The 23,657-nt window shown below is 41.9% G+C and overlaps 1 long non-coding RNA gene across 1 annotated transcript; it reads left to right on the forward strand.

Moving 5' to 3' along the window:
• The first annotated feature begins 459 nt into the window (after positions 1 to 459).
• On the forward strand, positions 460 to 23,326 carry LOC126273060 (uncharacterized). Its single transcript, XR_007549300.1, has 3 exons — positions 460 to 536; positions 9,002 to 9,092; positions 23,140 to 23,326. It is a non-coding gene; the product is annotated as an uncharacterized LOC126273060 (long non-coding RNA).
• Positions 23,327 to 23,657: the final 331 nt, after the last annotated feature.

The following is a 23,657-nucleotide window of genomic DNA, read 5'->3' on the forward strand; positions in this document are numbered from 1 at the left end:
GTATTGCTTGCTGGCCGCATGAATCGCTGGGGGTAACGCAAATGGGACGGAGTGTCGCGACTGTTATGTTAGACTGTGGTGACAACCAACGAGGAGCAGTCTCGTTCAGTTTGCAGCATGCGTCCATAGCTGCATTCCTCTTGGAAGACCTTGGTATTTCCTGAGTAGACGTTTGCAGCCGCTCAAAGTAAAGGAAAAAGACAACAGAATATTTATCATGAGGTGCTGTAACACCACGCAACCTCTTTCCTTGCAAGGTCTGTTGTATCAGCCAGGTGTAGCCGGTAACGCCGAAACTTGTTTTCGCTGAGTTAGCGGGAAGTCTGTGCATCAGGTGATTCCCCCTCATCAGACTTGATTTCATTCCTTTAACGTGTTCCATGGGTTGGCTGGTGGGGAGGGGGGGACGTTGGTATTACTCCCCTCTCCTCCTCCAGTAAACGCGTCGGTTGCCAAGAGCCCTATAAGACAGCACGCACTGCCAGTCAGCCATCGGCTTCCAGACGCGGAGCTGGGTTCCTGTTGGTGTGTGTTGTGTAAGTACTGGCATTGGGAGATAGTTGTGGCGACACAAATTCGGTGATAAGTGGACGGTGTATGCGTGCGCTCTGGCATTGGCTGTGTCGTTCCCTTGAAGAATGTGTGTTGTTTGTAGAAGGTCTTCTCGTCAGAATTCTTGTCTGATTTAGTGGGCAAAGAATTGCATGTACATCAAATGGTGTAAACCTGAAACTGATTCAACATTTGACTGGCACCAACACAAACAGAGAGTTTCAAGTTTCTGTCGAGTACGACAAAATCAGCGCAAGAATCAATGTTTTATAAACCTACTACTAGCAGATATGACATAGTATGTGAGTTACGAAAGTGAATTAATAACCGTTTGAAGTGTTTCTCCCTCTTTGCTATCAGCAGGCTTTAATTGAAGTCCACAATTCACTGGTTGTGATGTCCAAATTGGCAAGAAACCGAATGTGAAGCGTATCCATTCTGGGAAAAAGACGGCAAAAGGTCAATCCAAAGATGAATCGTTTGAGATGTGCTGTGATACAGACTTCAGTACACTTGCTGTGATTTACCAAATCGTAATACAGCGTTGGTAGTTGTTAAAATATGGAACAAATGACGTAACCTCGGCGTTTTTTACTTTTCTTGGTCGATAGTTACTGTTGAGTATTCTCAGTTCCTAGAAATCGGACAGAGATAAACCATGGCATAGAACAAATAATGCTGCTTCCAGTCCCATACAAGTGTCTGCAGAATGTGACCGAAGTTATAATGGAATTACAAGTACAGTCGCCCAGTATGACTGCGCAACAAATACTAATATAGAAAAAATCTGACTTTCCTTGGATTCAGGTGGATTATATGAATGCTATCTTAAGCTTGGCGGTACAAATATACTTGTACATCGAAGGATGACTGTTCTTTTTTAATTTATGACATTTTTAAGTCTTTGTGAACTGCCTACATTATGATGCTGAATGTCTGCAGTGCTGGTATCCCATTTAGGTAATCAGCTTGTTGGTACTATCAAAGCGCATACTGTTCAACCAGCTTGTGATAGTCTTCCATGACTATACCATAATATAATGAGAAACAATCCTCAGTCACAACTATAATTGCTAAGACATACCGTTTCTGCAGTGACTGTTTTGTTTATCATGTAGAGAAAATTAATTTTTCTTTACGCGGTTGTGTATTAAGTTATGTCCCTTCACTTTCTGTTCAAGAATCTTGGCTCTCGCCGTTTTAGTGTTATACACGGTGGCCAGGCCAAAAAATCTTTCTAAGCACTGAAATGTGTTGGTGTGACTGAAATTTTGTTTATGTTATATTCGTAGGTCTACATGTATGAACTTGACCTGCAGAATAGCTTTATTACAGTGCGACCGCTACGGTCGCAGGTTCGAATCCTGCCTCGGGCATGGATGTGTCTGATGTCCTTTACTTAGTTAGGTTTAAATAGGTCTAGGGGACTGATGACCTCAGATGTTAAGTTCCATAGTGCTCACAGCCATTTGAACCATTTGAATAGCTTTATTTGTGTAACTTTCGAAGTTAGTGGTGCTGCGTGTATGTTTGTACCTAGTTTATATAAGGTGAATCGAAATAACGGACAATGCGAAAAATTTCAATAGTCGGTAGAGGCTTATAAACAAGTAAGCTACTTCATTTTCAAGTTGCGCCATAATCTGTCGAGCGATCAAATCTATCAGTAATGTTGGTAGAGTGATCGAATAATCTACTAGTTGAAGCCTGGCACAGTGCCTTAGGGTAGGACTTATTCCATGGGCCACAGAAATTCTTGGGCGAGTTTTCACGAGAGTAAACTTTATTGTTGAAAATTGTGCTCGTTTCTGCTGTCTAACTTGGAAAACATGAACAAAAGGTCTTCTTTATTACCTTGCAGATGGGAAATAAAAAATAGCGAATACAGCACTTTTTTGGATTCGCTGGGCGAAATGATGCGTGAGAGGAGGCTTGAACTACAATCTAAGAGTACAGGGAATGGCATGTACGGCGTTACACAGGACGGATTTCCAGGCAGGCAGGCTCGCTCCAATAGGCGCTTATTCTCCAGCCATTTTGCCGGAATGTGACAAGTCGAGTACCCATTTCAGCGGAACTGGAGCAGCTAGAAGTGGCCGTTTAGCACTCCAGACCAGTGTGTCAGTAACTTTTGTACATAGAGCTCTGCACAAACTCGAACTGACGTCTTACGAAGTAATTGCAGTGCATCGACAGGCAGTTCAGATTATTTTGCTCCACTTACTGTACTGTATCTGGCTGCTACAGTCTTTGCGTGATATGTTGATTCTAAAATTCTCTTTCTGCTGGTGACGCGTGGCTGCACTCATTGGTATACAAATTTGAAGCTGACTGCAGAACGTTTCTGCTGCCGCCAACGTACATTTCGCGTGAAGACCACGAAGATAAGAGAAACCAGGGATAGTATGGAGCCAAATATACAGTGTTTTCTCCCTTACTCTGCCTGCAGCTGGAACAGGAAGGGAAATGACTGGCAGTGGCACAAGGTATTCTCCGCCATACACCACATCGTGGCTTGCGGAGTATGTACGTAGGTGTAGATACGTGAACGTGCGCAGCAATCGGCATTGGACTCCCGGGAATCTTCACAAGTTATATCAAGGGCGTCTGCATGACGTGAAAACAGGAGAGTATTGAGCAATTTCTGCAACACAAATTACTGGGTCCATCTATTTGCACCAAGCCTAAACTTCTGATCGATATCTCGTAAACATGGCAGTCTTATCGGAAGCATTCCGTAGTGTTCGCAGAGGTTGGCGAACGCAGTTCATGCCTTCAAATATGGCCACAGACATTGAACTAAACCATTAATAACCTCAATGGCTTCCACGACTTCGTTCACTGATGGCAAAACAGTTGTGGACAGAATTAGACATGAACTGTAAACCACAATCTACACTGTCTCAAAGTGCACTATAGACTCCATTTGTGGAGGAACAAAGGTAGTTCTCATCCATTGCCTACATTACCTAATAACGAACCTCTGCCGTTGCACGGCTCCAAGATCAGCTTCAGCGTCGCCATACCTGGACAGCTAAAAATTTCTTACTAAAGATAAATGGAGGCAAGGCAAGCATTTGCAACGTAGCCCCTGAGAAAGATGAAATGAAAGTAAATGGCGCATGTTTCGCATGAAACATAGATTAAATACTTTAACATGCAGCACGGTAGACATCGAATTTGTGTAAGCTAATGAATTCGTAACGTTCAAATGTATGAAAAGCCCAGTATAATACGTTATCAGATATGATATACAAGATAGTCGTTATGGCTAGCAACAGATATCAATCGGAGTATTTTATATCCCTTCTGAACGTCCTCTCAGAATATTTTCTAAAAAATAACTTTACAATCTGCTAGAAATAGTGAGAGAAAGAGAGAAAGAAGCTATTTGTAAGACACACACACACACAGACAGACGGTATGTGCATTATATGTAAATATCTGAGATCTCCTCTCAAATGCCTAAATCTGTTTCAGCCGAATTTGGCCCAAAAACAACAGGTCTCACAAGTACCAGCACAGTGAGGTTTATGACCTCATAACACCAATAGGAGTAAAGGTGTGTGTTTTTTCCAGCCTCTGGCGTATTGGCTTTTTTGCATGACAGGCATATTCTGTGGGAACAGTATCAACATGCCAAATCAACCTACGGACTTAACTTCTCTGGTCATCAATCCCCTAGAACTTAGAACCACTTAAACCTAACTAACCTAAGGACATCACACACATCCATGCCCGAGGCAGGATTCGAACCTGCGACTGAAGCGCCTAGAACCGCTCGGCCAACCCGGCCGGCAACGATTTTACAGGTCCCAGCATGTAGGCTGCACTGCATGAGAAGCATCTCTTACATGGTGGCCTTTACATTAAGGTCAAATAGATGATCTTCAAGACACTTATGTCCTGCCTGCCCTGCATGAAGGCTTGTTGTGGGAGTAGGAGAGGGAGTAGAAGTGTGGGAAGAATAATGGGAGTGGCTGGGGACAAGTTGAGATGGATAGATGGTGGGGATGGACAGAGCCAGTGCAAGGAGGGAATGGACAGAGATAGAGGAGGAGAGGTAAGTGCTTGAGGGCAAGTGGAAGATGTAGAGAGGTAGGGACAGGTGAAAAAGGAAGAGGGGGAGGTGGAGATGGAAAGTGAGAGACGGAGGAAAATATGGTCATAGGCAGTGGGGAGGAAGAAGTGATTGGAGAGAGAGAGAGTGTAGGAAATGGGCAAAGAGAGGGAGAGGGGGAGATGAAGATGAAGAGAGACTGGGGAGGAAGAGATAGATAAACATGGGAAGGTGAGATGGACAGACAACGGAAGAGGTAGACACAGAGAGGGAAGGGGCAGGTGTGTTCAATACACGTGTCAAACGCATACATGGACAAAACTGAAGAGAAAACACTACTATATATATAAATGGGCGTACGTAGAAGTGTATCTGTGTACGTCCACCATACTGGATCAGTTAAAAACAAATTTGGTACACTTTTTCTTTTTTAACATCAGTCTTCTGACAGGTTTGATGCAGCCCACCATAAATTCGTCTACTGTGTCAAAGTCTCCATCTCAGAGTAGCACTTACAACCTATGCCCTTAATTGTTTTCTGGGTGTATTCCAATCTCTGTCTTCCTCTACAGTTTTTACCCTCTACAGCTCCCTCCAGTACCATGGAACAGATTTCTAGATGTCTTAGCAGATCCTATCATCCTGTCCCTTCCTCTTATCAGTGCTCCCCATATTTTCCTTTCCTCGCTTATTCTGTGAAGAACCTCTTCATTTCTTGCCTCATCACTCCACCTAATTTTAAACATTCTTTTGTAACACCACATCCCAAATGCTTCGATTCTATCTGTTCCAGTTTCCCACAGTCCACATTTTACTCCCATATAACGCTACGTTCCAAAGGCACTTTCTCAGGAATTTCTTGCTTATGTTCAGGCATATGTTTGATGCTTGCAGGCTTCTGTTGGCCAGGAATGTCCTTTATGCAAGTGTTAGTCTGTTTTGTATGCCCTCCTGGCTCAGTCCATGATGAGTTACTTTGCTGCCCAGCTATCAGAAATCCTCTGCCTCGTCTACTTCCTGAAACACCATTCTGATGTCAAATTTCTCGCTGTTGTCATTTCCGTATTTTCTCCGTACTTTCCTCTTTCTTCGATTTACTCTCAACCCATATTCTGTCAGCGGACTGTTCATTCCGTTCAACACATCAGGTAATTCTCCCCTTCTTTAAATGAAGATAGCGATGTCATCAGCGAATCTTATCGTTGATATCTTTTCACTTTGAATTTTAATCCCGCTCTTGAATCCTTCTTTTGTTGCTGTCATTGCTTCTTCAATGCATAAACAGTAGGGGTGAAAGACTACATCCCTGTCTTACTCCCTTTTTAATCTGAGCACTTCGTTCTTGGTCTTCTAGTCTTATTTTCCCCTCTTGATTCTTGTACATATTGTATATTATTCATCTTTCCCTATAGCTTACCCTTATTTTCCTTAGAATTTCGAACGTCTTGGGCCATTGGACATTGACGAAAGCTTTTCCATGTCGACAGATTCTAAGAATGTGTCTTCATTTTACTTCAGTCTAGCTTCCATTATCAACTGCAACGTGAGAATTGCTTGTCTGATGTGTTTGCCTTTCCGAAAGCCAAACTGCTCGTCATCTAACAGATCCTCAATTTTCTTTTTCATTCTTCTGTATATTATTATTGTCAGATACTTGAATGCGTGAGCTATTAAGCTAACTATGCGATAATGTCGGCTCTTGCTATCTTTGGAATCATGTGGATGATGTTTTTCGGAAAGTCTGATGGTACTTTCTACATACCAGCATGAACAGTCGTTTAGTTTCCACTTCCCTCAATGATTTAAAAATTCTGTTGGAATTTTATCCATCCCTTCTGCCTTATTTGATCTTAAGCCATCCAAAGCTCTTTTAAATTCTGACTAATACTATACCTTGTATCTCGTCCCGGTCGACTCCTACTTTTTCTTCTTTCACATCTTCAGACAATTTCTTCCCATCACAGACGTCTTCAGTTTACGCTTTCCTCCTATCCGCTCTACCCTCTGCATTTAACAGTAGAGTTCCCATTTCACTCCTAGCGTTACCATCCTTCCATTTAATTTCAACGAAGGTTACCTTGAATTTTCAGTATGCTGAGTCAGTGTGTCCGACAATCATTTCTGTTTGGATTTCTTCACATTTTTCATTTACCAAATTCTCAGTCTCCTCTGCAGTTCCTGTCTATTTCTTACCTAAGTGTCTTGTATTTCTGTATTCCTGAATTTCCCTGAACTTTTTTGTACCTCCTTTTTTTCGTCAGTCTACTGAAGTATTTCTTCTGTTGTCCATGATTTCTTCGCAGTTGCCTTCCTTGTACCAATATTTCTTCTTTCCGACTTCTGTGATTGCCCTTTTCACAAATGTCCATTCTTTGTCAGCTGGACTGCCTACTGAGCTTTTTGTTAGCACAGTATCTACAGCCTCAGAGAACTTCAAATGTATCTCTTCATTCCTTAGTATTTTCATTTCCCACTTCTTTGCACATTGTTTCTTCCTTACTAGGCTCTTAAACTTCAGCCTACTGTTCACCATAACTAAATTGTGATCTGAGTTAGTATCCGCTCCTGGGTACACCATACAATGCAATATGTGATTTCGGAATGTCTGACAGACCACGATGTAATCTAAGTGGAATCCCAGTATCTCCCACCCTTTTCGAAGCATACGTCTTTCTCGTGTGATTCTTGAACAGAGTATTCTCTATTACTAGGTGAAATTTGTTACAGAACTGAATTAGTGTTTCTCCTCTCTCATTCCTATATTCTCCGGTACCCTTTCTTCTACTTCTTCCCCTAAAACTACGTTCCAATCTCATATGTTCATTAGAGTTTCAGCTCCCTTTACATTCTGAATTATCATTTCAATATCTTCTTGTACTTTCTCTAGCTCTTCATCATATGCTTGCAGTGTCAGCATGTATACCTGAACTATTGTTTCTGGTGGTTCTTTTTATGCCGATTCTACACATACTATTTGCTTTCTAGGAATCAACATTGTTAGGTTGAAACCTCATAGCTCCTATAGGAGAAGAGATACAGGTGAATAGGGTTTTCAGATTGTTCCATCTAGCCCACACTGGCACGACAGGTGTCAGTATAGGTAGTACCAGAAAGTGCTGCTGGGCCTACATGTTGAGATAGGCATGGCTGAGCAGGGAGAGGGGTAAGGAGGAAACAGACAGTGAGAGGGGAAGGAGGAGGAGGAGATGGGTGGATGGATGTAGACAGAGGGGGAAAAGGAAATGGAGAAACAGAGAATGGTGGAGGACATGGAAAGATAGAGGTGGGAGGTTGCTGTAGTCAGAAGGAGGGAGGGGAAGATGAGATGGACAGACAAAGAGTAGTCAGGAGTAGTTGGACAGAGAGAGAGGGTGAGGAGGAGGTGGACAGATAGAAAGGGCGTTGAAGAAAACGGACAATGATAGGCGGAAGGAGGGGTAGGACAGAGAGAGCTCGGACAAAGACAGAGAAATGGAGAAAGAGGAGGAGATTGACAGGTCGACAGACAAAGATGCGGGAAAATGAGGTGGTTCTATGGCAGAAAGATGGGTCACACTTTAAAGTGTGACCCATCTTTCTGCCACAGAACCAGCACCCAGCATTATGCTACTACCAGTAATGATGTAACTTCCCGGATCCTCCCGAAATCATCTGAAGATGAACCTCAAAGGGTTCGAAAACCGGTTCATGTAATAAAACATTATTATTGAAAAAAGTGACTGGTTGCAGTTGTGTATAACTTATTTACATGTAATCAGTTTCCTTTAATTTACGTCGATGGTCACAGACTGTTTGATAACAGTTATATAGGGTTTCCAGATTCTTCCATCTGCCATCTGATAACAAACAGTCTGTGACCATTGACGTAAATTAAAGGAAACTGAACATATTTTGTCATATGCAATATTTTGTTTTTATTTATTATACTGGCGTAACAGCTGACACTGCAGTTAAATGTAACTTCAGGCTGCACGGTCGTCGACTCCTGGAAGATTACATTCGGCGATGCAAACAACCTGTGCAGCAGTGAAAACTGCCGTCGGCTCCCACATTCTTTCTTCGTTGCTGATGTAAAAAAGAGGCAAATACTTACCAAAGTTTTGTATTTACTTAAGTTTCAATTTCTACTAACATGCATTCACAGCAATATGCTCCATATATCTTACTTCTGACGCTCGCAAATAATGCGACACTTATAATCCCCTGAAGAAGGGTACAAGGTGCCTGAAACCGGTAAAGGAATATAAATTTTATTTTGCCCAAGTGGTTGCTGATTATTTCAACAAACAGAAATAGAGTTGCTAATGATCGATAAAAAAACCAAATATCTAATATGTTTATTTTAATACTTTAAAGTGTAAAATAACAAAGACAAAATCTTTGTTCCAGGGACGCTTCCCCAGAAATCATGAGTATCTTACTGAAGCTGTGCTTTGTACTGCTGGCGTTGTCAACAGTTACTGGAGCTGACGATGAGAGGGTGAGAACGAAATCTTATTTCATGTCTACATTGTTTTCGTTGGGAACAGAATAGTTATTTCTTTAACCTTGAAATATTGGGGGCCACTGACTGTCTCGTAAATCTAACCTGTCATTTTCTATTATGTTTCTTTTATGAAAATCATGTTATAGGTTACATCGAACACAGTTTATATTCGTCTGTTATAAGTACAACAATAAAGACAAATTACACGCAAGTACACTGAAAGTATAAACACTAGCAGAAATGAACGTGACAAGAGCTGTAGAAGGAGAGAAAGAGAATGTGGTAAAGTCAGGTAGGCAGGGGAACAGAAAGTGATGTGACTAGTGGATAACTGGAAAGAGAAACAGACAAATTGGGAGAATATGGCAGTATTTGCTTTAATGTTTATCAAAAGGGAAACTGGTAATGTAAGTTAATGATTTGGGGAACTTATGAGGCCGACAGAAAGAAGTACTTCACCTGCTTCTTAAAAACAACAAGGTACACAACTATCTGTAGGGCAGCATGTTCCAGTGCAAAACAGCAGCAACAGAGAACGAGTTTGCAAATATTTTTGTTTTATGGATGTACAAAGGTTGCATATTAGCACACTGAGCATCTGACGGAGTGAAGTATACACGGCGTGTGGTAGTAACGGAATTTGTCTAGCCACAATCATCCGAACTGGACGTATGAAGCACTGACGAAGGCACTCAGATGTTGCAGTACTAACGCACACAAACATTCGTGGATAGTTTTGACTGTCTATAGCAGGGCCAGCCCCTGTGTGACAAACGTCATGCGTGATGTGTGCGCTATCTTGTGTGATGAACAGATATCATTGGAATAATCGCAGATGGTATGGTGGTGTGTGAATTGCCATTACTTCCTTCACTTATTGGTATAGGGAAACGAAAAAATAATACACTATTTATGTTGCAACGATTTGCGCGCAATGAGTCCTTTGAATAACGTGACAATATTTTTGTATTGATTCATCGTCAGATAGGTCACATCTTTTACGAAAGGTGTTTAATTATGATTCAGTAGTAAATTCTTATGTAAGTTCTAATTAAGAAAATAATAATTTAGTGGCTTCTTTCCTTTGCCGATGAATGATTGTTGTAATGTTTTGAAAAGTATTGTGAAGTGGTTATTTGCAAGACACAAATACCAGTGAACCTTCAGCACTAAGAAAATCTGTTTCCATGTTACTTTCCAATAGGAAAGTGGGTGCACTCAGCGACTGTTATGTGATTTATAAATTATGGAACGCAGCAATCAGTCGTCCTTTTTTTGCAGATTTTATTACGCAAATCCAGATTTCGGCTAGTGTCTAGCCACTATCAATGCACTATTTTCTAATCTCGATGCATGTTAGTTACCTGTTGTTAGGGCTCAGTCACAGTTTTTTCAATAATACTCATATTCAAACAACTGTGACTGAGCCCGAACAACAGATTAGAAAATAGTGCAATGGCAATGACTTAGCACCAACCGAAATCTGGATTTTCGTAATAAAAACTGAAAAAAATGACGGCTGATGGTTGCACTCTATAATTTAGAAAACTGTTTTTCCTTGCGTCTTGAGTAAATTGTAACTCATGGTTCATAAATTAAACAGTATATTTATTCTGATCTCACGACATATTTACTTCGGTTGGCGGGAATTTGTCAGTCATCGTATATGAGTAAAATTTAATATACACTGAAAACCGAATAAACTGGTACGCCTGTCTAGTATCGTATAGGGCCCGCACGAGCACTCACAAGTGTCGTAACATGACGTGGCATGGACTGACTAATGTCTGAAGCAGTGCTGGAAGGAACTGAGACCATGAATCCTTCAGGGGTGTGCATAAATCCGTAAGAGTACGAGAGGGTGGAGATCTCTTCTGAACAGCACGTTGCAAGGCATCCCGTATATGATAAATGAGGCTCATCTCTGGGGAGTTTGGTGTCCAGCGGGAGTGTTTAAACTAAGAAAACCACTCTGTAGCAAATCTGGAAGTGTGAGGTGTCGCATTGTTCTGCTGGAATTGCCCAAGTTGGTCGGAATGTACAATGGACATAAAGGGATGCAGGTGATCAGACAGGATGCTTACGTACGTCCAACCTGCCAGAGTCGTATATAGACGTATCAGGGGCCCTATATCACTCCAACTGCACACACTCAAACCATTACAGAGCCTCCACCAACTTGCACAGTCCTCTGCTAACATCAAGGGCCGTAGATTCATGAGGTTGCCTCCATACCCGTACACGTCCATTTACTCGATGCACCTTCAAACGAGACCCGTCCGACCAGGTAACACCTTTCCAATCATCAACAGCCCAATGTCGATGTTGTCGGGCCCAGTCACCAAAGATACACGAGTGGGCCTTCGGCTCCAAAAGCCCATATCTATGATGATTCGTTGAATGGTCTTCTGTCACTTTGGACGATTCTCTTCAGTAATCGTTGGTCCCGTTCTTGCAGGATCTTTTTACGGCCGCAGCGACGTCGGAGATTTGATGTTTTACCGGATTCCTGATATTCACGATACACTCGTGAAACTGCCGTAAGGTAAAATCCCCACTGCACTACCTCTGAGATGCTGTGTCCCATCGCTCGTGCGCCGAATGTAACACCACTTTCAAACTCATCTGATAACCTGCCATTGTAGCGGCAGTAACTGATCTAAAAACTGTACCAAAGAGTTTTTGTCTTACATAGGCGTTGTCGACCTCAGCGCCGTATTCTGCCTCTTTACATGTCTCTGTATTTGAATACGCATGCCTATACCAGTTTCTTTGACGCTTCAGTGTACTAATAGAACACGGTTGTCCCTAGCAAACATCAGACATGATAAACAGGGGGTTCATCTATCAAATGGAACACTGGTCCACATTAACCATTATTTCTGATAATTTTTCACACTAAAGTATATGTGAGCAAGAAATAATCACACGATCCACTCGATCTTAAAAAATGCAGAGAACACAAAACTGACAATTGCTAACATAGATTAGTTATAATCTAACACTTAAATGACCTGGCAAAGACTAGATAATTTAAGCGAGTGGGACAAAACTGGGATCTTACAAATGAGTTATGGAAGAACAAATCCACAGTGGACACGCAATGATTGCCTGTCTGTGTCAAAAGAACGAAAAATTACAAAATGCATAAAACACCACTGATCTAGACATGAACGAACTTTCAGTTGTTTGGGAAAACCAAAAGATTCGCGGACTCTGCTTGATCCTAACAACACATCTACGGATATTCAATAAGTCTCATACCCTGCTCACCAACGCTACAGTTTCTCATCAAATTCTGCATCCAGTAAAGTGGACAGTTGTGAGTGCAGTGATCTGGTGCCGTCTGCAGTACATCAGCTGTCAGTTGTGGTAGCATCTGTTCTCTCCAGGCTCCACAGACAAGGTGCTCTCTTCAGGGTCTGCAGCCAAAAGCGTTCCCTTCAGAATCCGCAGGCCAAGTTTCCTCTTCCAAAACAGACTTCTCTCCTCTCTCAACTAGTCTGGTCAAATCCCATGTCTCAATTAAAAAGGCTCTGCAACATGATGACCAATGATACTATCGTTAGCCAAATAACTAACTCCTCACTAAGCAAAAGTTTTTCAATATTAACCAGTTGAATAATTCCAATGTACGCAGTTCTTAAACAATTCTGTGCTGCATTTCAACTCTTGAGTCTTTTTTTTTTAACTTCAGTCAATTTGCTAGTCTCCAAGACCGAATTTCTTGGATATCGGCGTCCTGATTTTCTTTCCCCACATTTTTTTATGATTAACCAATAAGGAAACCTCTTACTACTTTTTGGACAATAGTGTGTTCACCCGGGGTATAGGAGTGCCAGAAAGTACAAGTACTTTACAAAGATAGAAAAGAATTTTTGGACACGAGGGAGCTGCGTTGCTTCTCACAAAATACAGAGACCAGTATCTATGGTCAGCTTCCACCACCATAGTATTCCAGGAGGGCGACTCTACCGTGAAAAACAAAGTTCTTTTTGACCAGAAGGCACAGCTGGTAGAAAGTGCAGATGCTCGTTACAACGCGTTATATTCCTTTGTATGAACACCTGGACCCCATATTGCACAGGGCACATTATGACAACAACTGCCAGAGTGCGGCTCCTAGGAGCCCGGGCAAAACAAAGCTTCAGTTGTTGCATTGTACCTGGACGAATGGACACTTCCCTTCAGCCCAATCGCTTTCTCCTCTGAAAACCGAATCAAAACTGCGAGGGTGTCGAACCAGTCAGCGAGGCACTGCCCTGGCCCTCTTTGCTTCCCTGACTCTTCATGGACCCAACGAAACTACGGAAAATACCACACAGAAAACTCCCAACAGAAAAGAGAAAATCAATATTAAGTAGGTGGTTTAATCTCGTCAGTTATTGCAGTAAATTATTACAAGCGCTGAATATCTGTTAACTGACAAGGGCATAACTCAGACTGCGACGAATTTAAATCATTTATGAGTTAAACTCGAGATGTACGAATTGAGCAATTAACTGATGCTTAGCAATATTGATTACTATGTCGTCATAATATATATTGTGGGTCCTGATTATGTATCATGTGTGTAGATACAGAGCATTCTCTTTCAGTGACAATGATGACGTGAGTGAACCAGATTGTTAGATATGAGTTCAAATGTTACATGATTCCTCTTTGATATCAGCTGTTTCATTATTACATAGCTACTTGCTTTTAAACGAGAGTATACCTATATTCATAGAATGAAATTTTCCCACATTTTGCAATTACTCTCAATGTATACTACACTACTGACCATTAAAATTATTACACCCCGAAGATTACGTGCTACAGACGCGAAATTTAGTCGACAGGAAGAAGATGCTTTGATATGCAAATGATTAGCTTTTCAGAGCATAAACACAAGGTTGGCACCGGTGGCGACATCTACAACTTGCTGACATGAGGAGAGTTTCCAACCGATTTCTCATACACAAACAGCAGTTGACCGGACTTGCCTGTTGTGATACCTCGTGTAAGAAGGAGAAATGCCTACCATCACGATTCCGACTTTGATAAAGGTCGGATTGTAGCGTATCGCGATTGCGGGTTATCGTATCACGACATTGCTGCTCGCGTTGGTCGAGATCCAATGACTGTTAGCAGAATATGGAATCGGTGGGTTCAGGAGGGTAATACGGAACGCCGTGCTGTCTTCCAACGGCCTCGCAACACTGTTGTTGTTGTTGTTGTCTTCAGTCCTGAGACTGGTTTGATGCAGCTCTCCATGCTACTCTATCCTGTGCAAGCTGCTTCATCTCCCAGTACCTACTGCAACCTACATCCTTCTGAATCTGCTTAGTGTACTCATCTCTCGGTCTCCCTCTACGATTTTTACCCTCCACGCTGCCCTCCAATGCTAAATTTGTGATCCCTTGATGCCTCAAAACATGTCCTACCAACCGATCCCTTCTTCTAGTCAAGTTGTGCCACAAACTTCTCTTCTCCCCAATCCTATTCAATACTTCCTCATTAGTTACGTGATCTATCCACCTTATCTTCAGTATTCTTCTGTAGCACCACATTTCGAAAGCTTCTATTCTCTTCTTGTCCAAACTAGTTATCGTCCATGTTTCACTTCCATACATGGCTACACTCCAAACAAATACTTTCAGAAACGACTTCCTGATACGTAAATCTATATTCGATGTTAACAAATTTCTCTTCTTCAGAAACGCTTTCCTTGCCATTGCCAGTCTACATTTTATATCCTCTCTACTTCGACCATCATCAGTTATTTTACTTCCTAAATAGCAAAACTCCTTTACTACTTTAAGTGTCTCATTCCCTCAGCATCACCCGATTTAATTTGACTACATTCCATTATCCTCGTTTTGCTTTTGTTAATGTTCATCTTATATCCTCCTTTCAAGACACTATCCATTCCGTTCAACTGCTCTTCCAAGTCCTTTGCCGTCTCTGACAGAATTACAATGTCATCGGCGAACCTCAAAGTTTTTACTTCGTCTCCATGAATTGTAATACCTACTCCAAATTTTTCTTTTGTTTCCTTTACTGCTTGCTCAATATACAGATTGAATAACATCGGGGAGAGGCTACAACCCTGTCTCACTCCTTTCCCAACCACTGCTTCCCTTTCATGCCCCTCGACTCTTATTACTGCCATCTGGTTTCTGTACAAATTATAAATAACCTTTCGCTCCCTGTATTTTACCCCTGCCACCTTTAGAATTTGAAAAAGAGTATTCCATTCAACATTGTCAAAAGCTTTCTCTAAGTCTACAAATGCTAGAAACGTAGGTTTGCCTTTTCTTAATCTTTCTTCTAAGATAAGTCGTAAGGTCAGTATTGCCTCACGTGTTCCAACATTTCGACGGAATCCAAACTGATCCTCCCCGAGGTCTGCATCTACCAGTTTTTCCATTCGTCTGTAAAGAATTCGCGTTAGTATTTTGCAGCCGTGGCTTATTAAACTGATAGTTCGGTAATTTTCACATCTGTCAGCACCTGCTTTCTTTGGGATTGGAATTATTATATTCTTCTTGAAGTCTGAGGGTATTTCGCCTGTCTCATACATCTTGCTCACCAGCTGGTAGAGTTTTGTCATGACTGGCTCTCCCAAGGCCGTCAGTAGTTCTAATGGAATGTTGTCTACTCCGGGGGCCTTCTTTCGACTCAGGTCTTTCAGTGCTCTGTCAAACTCTTCACGCAGTATCGTATCTCCCATTTCGTCTTCATCTACATCCTCTTCTATTTCCATAATATTGTCCTCAAGTACATCGCCCTTGTATAAGCCTTCTATATACTTCTTCCACCTTTCTGCCTTCCCTTCTTTGCTTAGAACTGGGCTGCCATATGAGCTCTTGATATTCATACACGTGGTTCTCTTCTCTCCAAAGGTCTCTTTAATTTTCCTGTAGGCAGTATCTATCTTACCCCTAGTGAGATAAGCTTCTACATCCTTACATTTGTCCTCTAGCCATCCCTGTTTAGCCATTTTGCACTTCCTGTCGATCTCATTTTTGAGACGTTTGTATTCCTTTTTGCCTGCTTCATTTACTGCATTTTTATATTTTCTCCTTTCATCAATTAAATTCAATATTTCTTCTGTTACCCAAGGATTTCTAGCAGCCCTCGTCTTTGTACCTACTTTATCCTCTGCTGCCTTCACTACTACATCCCTCAGAGCTACCCATTCTTCTTCTACTGTATTTCTTTCCCCTATTCCTGTCAATAGTTCCCTTATGCTCTCTCTGAAACTCTGTACAACCTCTGGTTCTTTCAGTTTATCCAGGTCCCATCTCCTTAATTTCTCACATTTTTGCAGTTTCTTCAGTTTTAATCTACAGGTCATAACCAATAGATTGTGGTCAGAGTCCACATCTGCCCCTGGAAATGTCTTACAACTTAAAACCTGGTTCCTAAATCTCTGTATTACCATTATATAATCTATCTGATACCTTTTAGTATCTCCAGGGTTCTTCCACGTATACAACCTTCTTTCATGATTCTTAAACCAAGTGTTAGCTATGATTAAGTTGTGCTCTGTGCAAAATTCTACTAGGCGGCTTCCTCTTTCATTTCTTAGCCCCAATCCATATTCACCTACTATGTTTCCTTCTCTCCCTTTTCCTACACTCGAATTCCAGTCACCCATTACTATTAAATTTTCGTCTCCCTTCACTATCTGAATAATTTCTTTTATTTCATCGTACATTTCTTCAATTTCTTCATCATCTGCAGAGCTAGTTGGCATATAAACTTGTACTACTGTAGTAGGTGTGGGCTTCGTATCTATCTTGGCCACAATAATGCGTTCACTATGCTGTTTGTAGTAGCTTACCCGCATTCCTATTTTCCTATTCATTATTAAACCTACTCCTGCATTACCCCTATTTGATTTTGTGTTTATAACCCTGTAGTCACCTGACCAGAAGTCTTGTTCCTCCTGCCACCGAACCTCACTAATTCCCACTCGCAACACTAGCAGTCGAAATGACAGGCGTCTTATCCGCATGGCTGTAACGGATCGTGCAGCCACGTCTCAATCCCTGAGTCAACACATGGGGACGTCTGCAAGACAAAAACCATCTGCACGAACAGTTCGACGACGTTTGGAGCAGCATGGACTATCAGCTCGGAGACCATGGCTGCGGTTACCCTTGACTCTGCATCTCAGACAGGAGCGCCTGCGATGGTGTACTCAACGACGAACCTGGGTGCACGAATGGCAAAATGTCATTTTTTCGGATGAATCCAGGTTCTGTTTACAGCGTCACTATGGTCACAACCATGTTTTGCTACATGGCGATGAACGCACATTGGAAGCGTGTATTCGTCATTGCTATACTGGCGTATCACCCGGCGTGATGGTATGAGGTGCCATTGGTTACACGTATGGGTCACCTCTTGTTCACATTGACAGTACTTTGAACAGTGGACGTTACATTTCAGATGTGTTATGACCCGTGGCTCTATCCCGGTTTCGTCTTAAGTGATCCCTGCGAAACCGTACATTTCAGTAGTATAATGCACGACCGCATGTTGCAGGTCCCGTACGGGCCTTTCTGGATACCGCAAATGTTCGACTGCTGCCCTGGCCAGCACATTCTCCAGATGTCTCACCAATTGAAAACGTCTGGTCAATGGTGACCGAGCAACTGGCTCGTTATAATACGCCAATCACTACTCTTGATGAACTAAGGTATCGTGTTGAAGCTGCATGGGCAGCTGTAGCTGTATACGCCATCCAAGCTCTGTTTGACTCAATGCCCAGGCGTATGAAGGCCGTTATTACGGCCAGAGGTGGTTGTTCTGGGTACTGATTTCTCTGGATCTATGCACCCAAAGTTGCCGATACAATTTGGAAGAATTGCTCCCATGACTGTCTACATGTATAAACATGCCGCCATTCTGATCATTTACTGTTAAGTCCGAGCTGCGAAGAACAACTAACTGGAGCTGACATGCCAGCACTGTTATCAGTACTAGGGTGCCCACACTCACACAAACTGCACAGAGCGAGGTAGCACAGTGGTTTGCACACTGGACTCGCATTCGGGAGGATGACGGTTCAAACCCGCGTCCAGCCATCCAGATTTAAGTTTTCAATGATTTCCCTAAATCACTTAAGACAAAACCGGGATAGTTCCTTTGAAAGGACACGCCCGACTTCCTTTTATGTCCTCCCCTAATCCGAGCTTGTGCTCCGTCTCTAATCTCGTCGGTGTCAACAGGATGTTAAACATTCATCTCCTCCATCCTCACATACACTGCCTCTCTGAGTCCAGAGGAAGTCTCTGGCGCTTTCCTCTATAGATGGTGACCTAATGCAAGGCTTTTGCCGGACTGACAGCTGTGCAACGCAGCTGTTGCCAGTGGTGTTGTTGACAACCTGCTGCTGCTGTTGCTGTTATAACTCATCCTGGAGCTGAGTGAGCAGATGAAATTCTCCATGTTGGTATGGTAGCAGCGCCGGAAGTGTGGCCTGCTGATGTAGTGCTATATGTGAAAGAGCTCTTGGAGCTGTTGTGGTTGGACCTGCGTCTGGTGTAACGGATTTTCTTGCTGGGCTGTTGATTTGTAAGTTATGGGCAGTCTGCAGTCTGGCATGACACTTTGATTTTTAGGGGTATCATTTCCGTAATTAATATTGGTGGGGTCAGCATAACATGCACTGATCCCACTCGCTTTCAATTGACCACTCTCAGCTGGAGTTTTCGCCATTTTCTCTTTAATGCTGTTGTATCCATGGACCCAACCAACCAGTCAACCAACCAACCAACTCGCGCACGCGCGCCCTGGCCGTGACATTGGTGGGCACAGTTCCTGTCGCGGCCGTCGGCGTCTTAGGGCGTTACCGCCGACGGAAGAGGTCGCGCCATGGCTGAGCTCGGGTCCGCAGCGCCCTCTGCCTTTTGCATATAAGGAGGAGCGTTGGACCCGAGGGGGACAGTCTGTTGTCGATTGTCTACTGCTATCCTTTCGTGGAGATTACAGTGGAGCCATTGCAGTGTGATGTTTGCTATTGTATTCGACTAGGCTCAGTACACGGATTACTCTTGGATGTTACTTGGCCTTGTATTGCTGGTGCACGTTTCGTCAGAAATAAAGATAAGTTATCTCTTCATTCTAGCTGGCGCAATTCTTTTCATTAATTATACACATGACATAGCTACATCCTGGTCACTACCCACTCTTTATACACTTTGTGGTGGCATCCCCAAAAGTACCGCCGAGGACCTTGGGTTTGGGAGCCGACACAAAAAATGCCTCACTGCTCAACCTATTGGTACGAATATTGTAGAGAAGTAGAAATACGGAATGCACGAGTTCACGTGTTTACACTTGGTAACAGCGACTCACTTACAATCGCTGGTTGCGTGCGTCTGAATAATGGACACTGGGCTCCACGTGCAGATCATTCGGGCATGTTGTACTCTGATCACCGCCCGAAAATGTATAGTTAGCTGGTTAGTTTCATGTTCCATGGATTAATCTGCACGGTAAATCGTAATTATGTCATTTTGCATTCACGTCGCAAATTGATTTGTAAATATGGCTGTATGCTGACATAAGTTTTTTTAGTATAGAGAAGTGAGTTAGTAATTCCTACCCATCACTCTTCAGACATTACAATAATATAAATTCTTCTACGGAACAGAACGAATTGTCAAGGATAAAATTTTCAGACTGTCTTCAAATTATACTTTAGTATTGACTGTTAGACATTTCTTTTAACTAGATAAGTCAGTAAAAATTTTAGTTGCAGCTTTATGCGTATCTTTTTCTACTAAAGACGATCTCTATGTGGAATAATAAATGTCACTTTTCCTTCTGGTATTGTAATTGTATACATCAGTGTTCCTTTTAGAACTGTTGTAGATTATTTGCAACAAACTTCTTGAGTGAATAAATGTACTATGAAGCGATAGTCAGAGCATCCAACTCCTTCAACAGATGTCCACAAGATGATAGGTGGCGAGCATGTTTTTCAGCAATCACGATTTTCTTTCTTAAAGACGAGTTACCTCAGAACACTATTCTGTATGATGTTATTAAATGAAAAGATACAAAATGCGTCAGCTTACTGATTTGTCTCATCTCCAAGTTTTGCACTGATTCTACGTGGAAATGTAGCTGAACTAAATTGTTTTAGGAATTTCAAAATGTGCTTTGTCCAGTTTAAATCATCAACAATATGTAGATCTAAAAATATTGAAGCTTCTACACTATTTATTTATTTATTCTAAGAACCCTTTTGGAGGGGACGTATAATCAACTTTGCTTTCGCTTCTTTGTGTTTATTTTTCGTTGCTGCCACACTTTCTTCATCTTTCGTTCATTTGCTTCCTGGGTCCCCTTTCTTCCTTTTTCGGACGTCTTTCTATCGTGAAATCCTGCCTGTGTTACTTCTCTAAAAATCATTCTGTTATCTATCGTGTCCAGTTTATTTTATGTGTTTTTCATATCTTTTTTGGATGAACCATGTGAAATTGGATTTGTAACTGTTTAGTAACTTATTATTCATTCGTTATATGTGCCCATAAAACTATAGTCTTCTTTTCCTCATTACAAGAGTTAGCTTTTGCATTTTCAAATGCAACTCCTGTTTTATCTTAATTTATACTCAATATTACTGTTACTGATACTCCTTGTACTTCTTCTTTCAACTTTTTCCTTTTTTTCAACACCTCAGATCTTCTTTGTCCAAGTGTTTCTGCTGCGTACAGTGTTTCAGGCCTTCTCAGTGTTTGATAGTGTCTTAGTTTTGTGTTCCAGGACAACGTTTTGTTGTCATTTGTAATGCCCTTTCCGCACAATTAATTACTTCCTCGCCATGTGTTACACACACATTAGATACGCACAATAGCTTTCTTGTCCTCCCATCGTTCTTCATCTGTAGGAATGACTTTTATTGTGCATAAAATACTGAGCCGGCCGGGTTGGCCGAGCGGTTTTAGGCGCTACAGTCTGGAACAGCGATCCGCTACGGTCGCAGGTTCGAATCCTGCCTCGGGCATGGATGTGTGTGATGTCCTTAGGTTAGTTAGATTTATGTAGTTCTAAGTTCTAGGGCACTGATGACCTTATAAGTTAAGTCCCATGGTGCTCAGAGCCATTTTTTTAAAAATACTGAAAACAAGCTCGCTAAAGGATGAACTTCTAGTCAACATGTCCCACAGGCATGTAAGTACCAATTTGGTAGTCTTCGGTCAAGGTGTTCGTAATGTAACATATTTCCATTCCCGTCAGTGTAGTTTCGTTTGTGCTATTTGGAACTGAGAAGCTGAGTACCAAAAGGTCGGCACAAAGTATTTTGAGTGTATAGTTTTGTGGGGACATTTTTGCTCCTTTGCGAGATAGAGGTCACTGAACATGAGGGAAGGCCCAAGAAATGTCGGAAATATTGCGACAGCTTGGAATTCTGCAATAAATCGAAAAGCCTTCGCCATGTACGACTCTTCGCTCGCGTATCTCAGCACGTTAGAAGCAAAGCTGCGATGACGGGAACAAAGACAACCTGACTGATAAAGCACAATAATGCATTTCATGAGATCAGGATGTAAGGGTACCACATGAGTTTCATGACTAACTGCAAAATACTAACACGAATTTTTTACGGACGAATGGAAAAACTGGTAGAAGCCGACCTTGGGGAAGATCAGTTTGGATTCCGTAGAAATATGGGAACACGTGAGGCAATATTGACCCTACGACTTATCTTAGAAGCTAGATTAAGGAAGGGCAAACCTAAGTTTCTAGCATTTGTAGAGTTAGAGAAAGCTTTTGATAATATTGACTGGAATACTCTCTTTCAAATTCTAAAGGTGGCACGGGTAAACTACAGGGAGCGAAAGGCTATTTACAATTTGTACAGAAACCAGATGGCTGTTATAAGAGTCGAGGGGCATGAAAGGGAAGCAACCGTGGGGAAGGGAGTGAGACAGGGTTGTAACCTGTCCCCGATGTTATTCAATATGTATATTGAGTAAGCAGTAAAGTAAACAAAAGAAAAATTAATGGAGAAGAAATAAAAACTTGGAAGTTCGCCGATGACATTGTAATTCTGTCAGAGACAGCAAAGGACTTGGAAGAGCAGTTGAACGAAATGGACAGGGTCTTGAAAGGAGGATATAAGATGAACATCAACAAAAGCAAAACGAGGATAATGGAATGTAGTCGAATTAATTCGGGCGATGCTGAGGGAATTAGATTAGGAAATGAGACATTTAAAGTAGTAAAGGAGATTAGCTATTTGCGGAGCAAAATAACTGATGATGGTCGAAGTATAGAGGATATAAAATGTAGACTGGCAATGGCAAAGAAAGCGTACCTGAAAAAGAAAAATTTGTTAACATCGATTATAGATTTAAATGTCAGGAAGTCGTTTCTGAAAGTATTTGTATGGAGTGTAGCGATGTATGGAACTGAAACATGGACGATAAATAGTTTGAACAAGAAGAGAATAGAATCTTTCGAAATGTGGTGCTACAGAAGAATGCTGAATATTATATGGGTAGATCACGTAACTAATGAGGAGGTATTGAATAGAATTGGGAAGAAGAGGGGGTTTGTGGCACAACTTGACTAGAAGAAGGGACCGGTTGGTAGGACATGTTCAGAGACATCAAGAGATCACAAATTTAGCATTGGAGGGCAGCGTGGAAGGTAAAAATCGTAGAGGGAGACCAAGAGATGAATACACTAAGCAGATTCAGAAGGATGTAGGTTGCAGTAGGTACTGGGAGACGAAGAAGCTTGCACAGGGTAGAGTAGCATGGAGAGCTGCATCAAACTAGTCTCAGGACTGAAGACCACAACAACAATAGCCCTTCAGGGATGTCACAGTTTACGCTCAATAGTGAATGGCTGTATCTTGGAAATTCGATGTAATCTGACAGTTCAATGACCATGATTGCTTATACCACAAAGGTTAATTGCAAATCAAGCCTTATTTAATTAATAACACTGAATTCTGGAAATTGAAATTGCTCCTAAATTGTTCACGTCGTAAGCTCCATTATCAAAATATCCTTCGTCTCTGTTGCAGTGTCCGGATCCATGCAGGTCGTCGCCCTGCGCAAAAGGAGAGCGCTGCGTGCCAGAACAGGTGGTGTGTATCAGATCACCGTGCTGCAGCCTCCCGTCGTGCGTCAAGACTAGCGGTCGCACGCCTGCCTAACCGAAACGTTTCTGTAACTCGTCTGTGTGTTCAATAAAGTGCTATTTATATTGTATTAAAGTGTCACGTTTTCTTATGATTCCTCCCCTTAGTAAGTGTCCGTTTACAAAGGCAAAATAATCTATGTTAAATGAAAGTTCTTTGACAAAGAAATGAGTTTTGTTTAGTGTCTCGTAAGGTTACCATGTAATAGATCTTGTTACTTCTAAAAATGACTTCAAAGTTAATTACAATGAAACGCTTCCAGGTGCATTACACGCTTTATATTCACATCTGCTTCCACACTCCGCAAGCCATCTGACGGTGTGTGGCGGATGGTACCCTGAGTACTTCTATCGGTTCTCCCTTCTATCCCAGTCTCTTATTGTTCGTGGAAAGAAAGATTG

This window comes from Schistocerca gregaria, chromosome 5, assembly GCF_023897955.1.
Source record: "Schistocerca gregaria isolate iqSchGreg1 chromosome 5, iqSchGreg1.2, whole genome shotgun sequence".
In the NCBI taxonomy this organism is placed as follows: domain Eukaryota; kingdom Metazoa; phylum Arthropoda; class Insecta; order Orthoptera; family Acrididae; genus Schistocerca; species Schistocerca gregaria.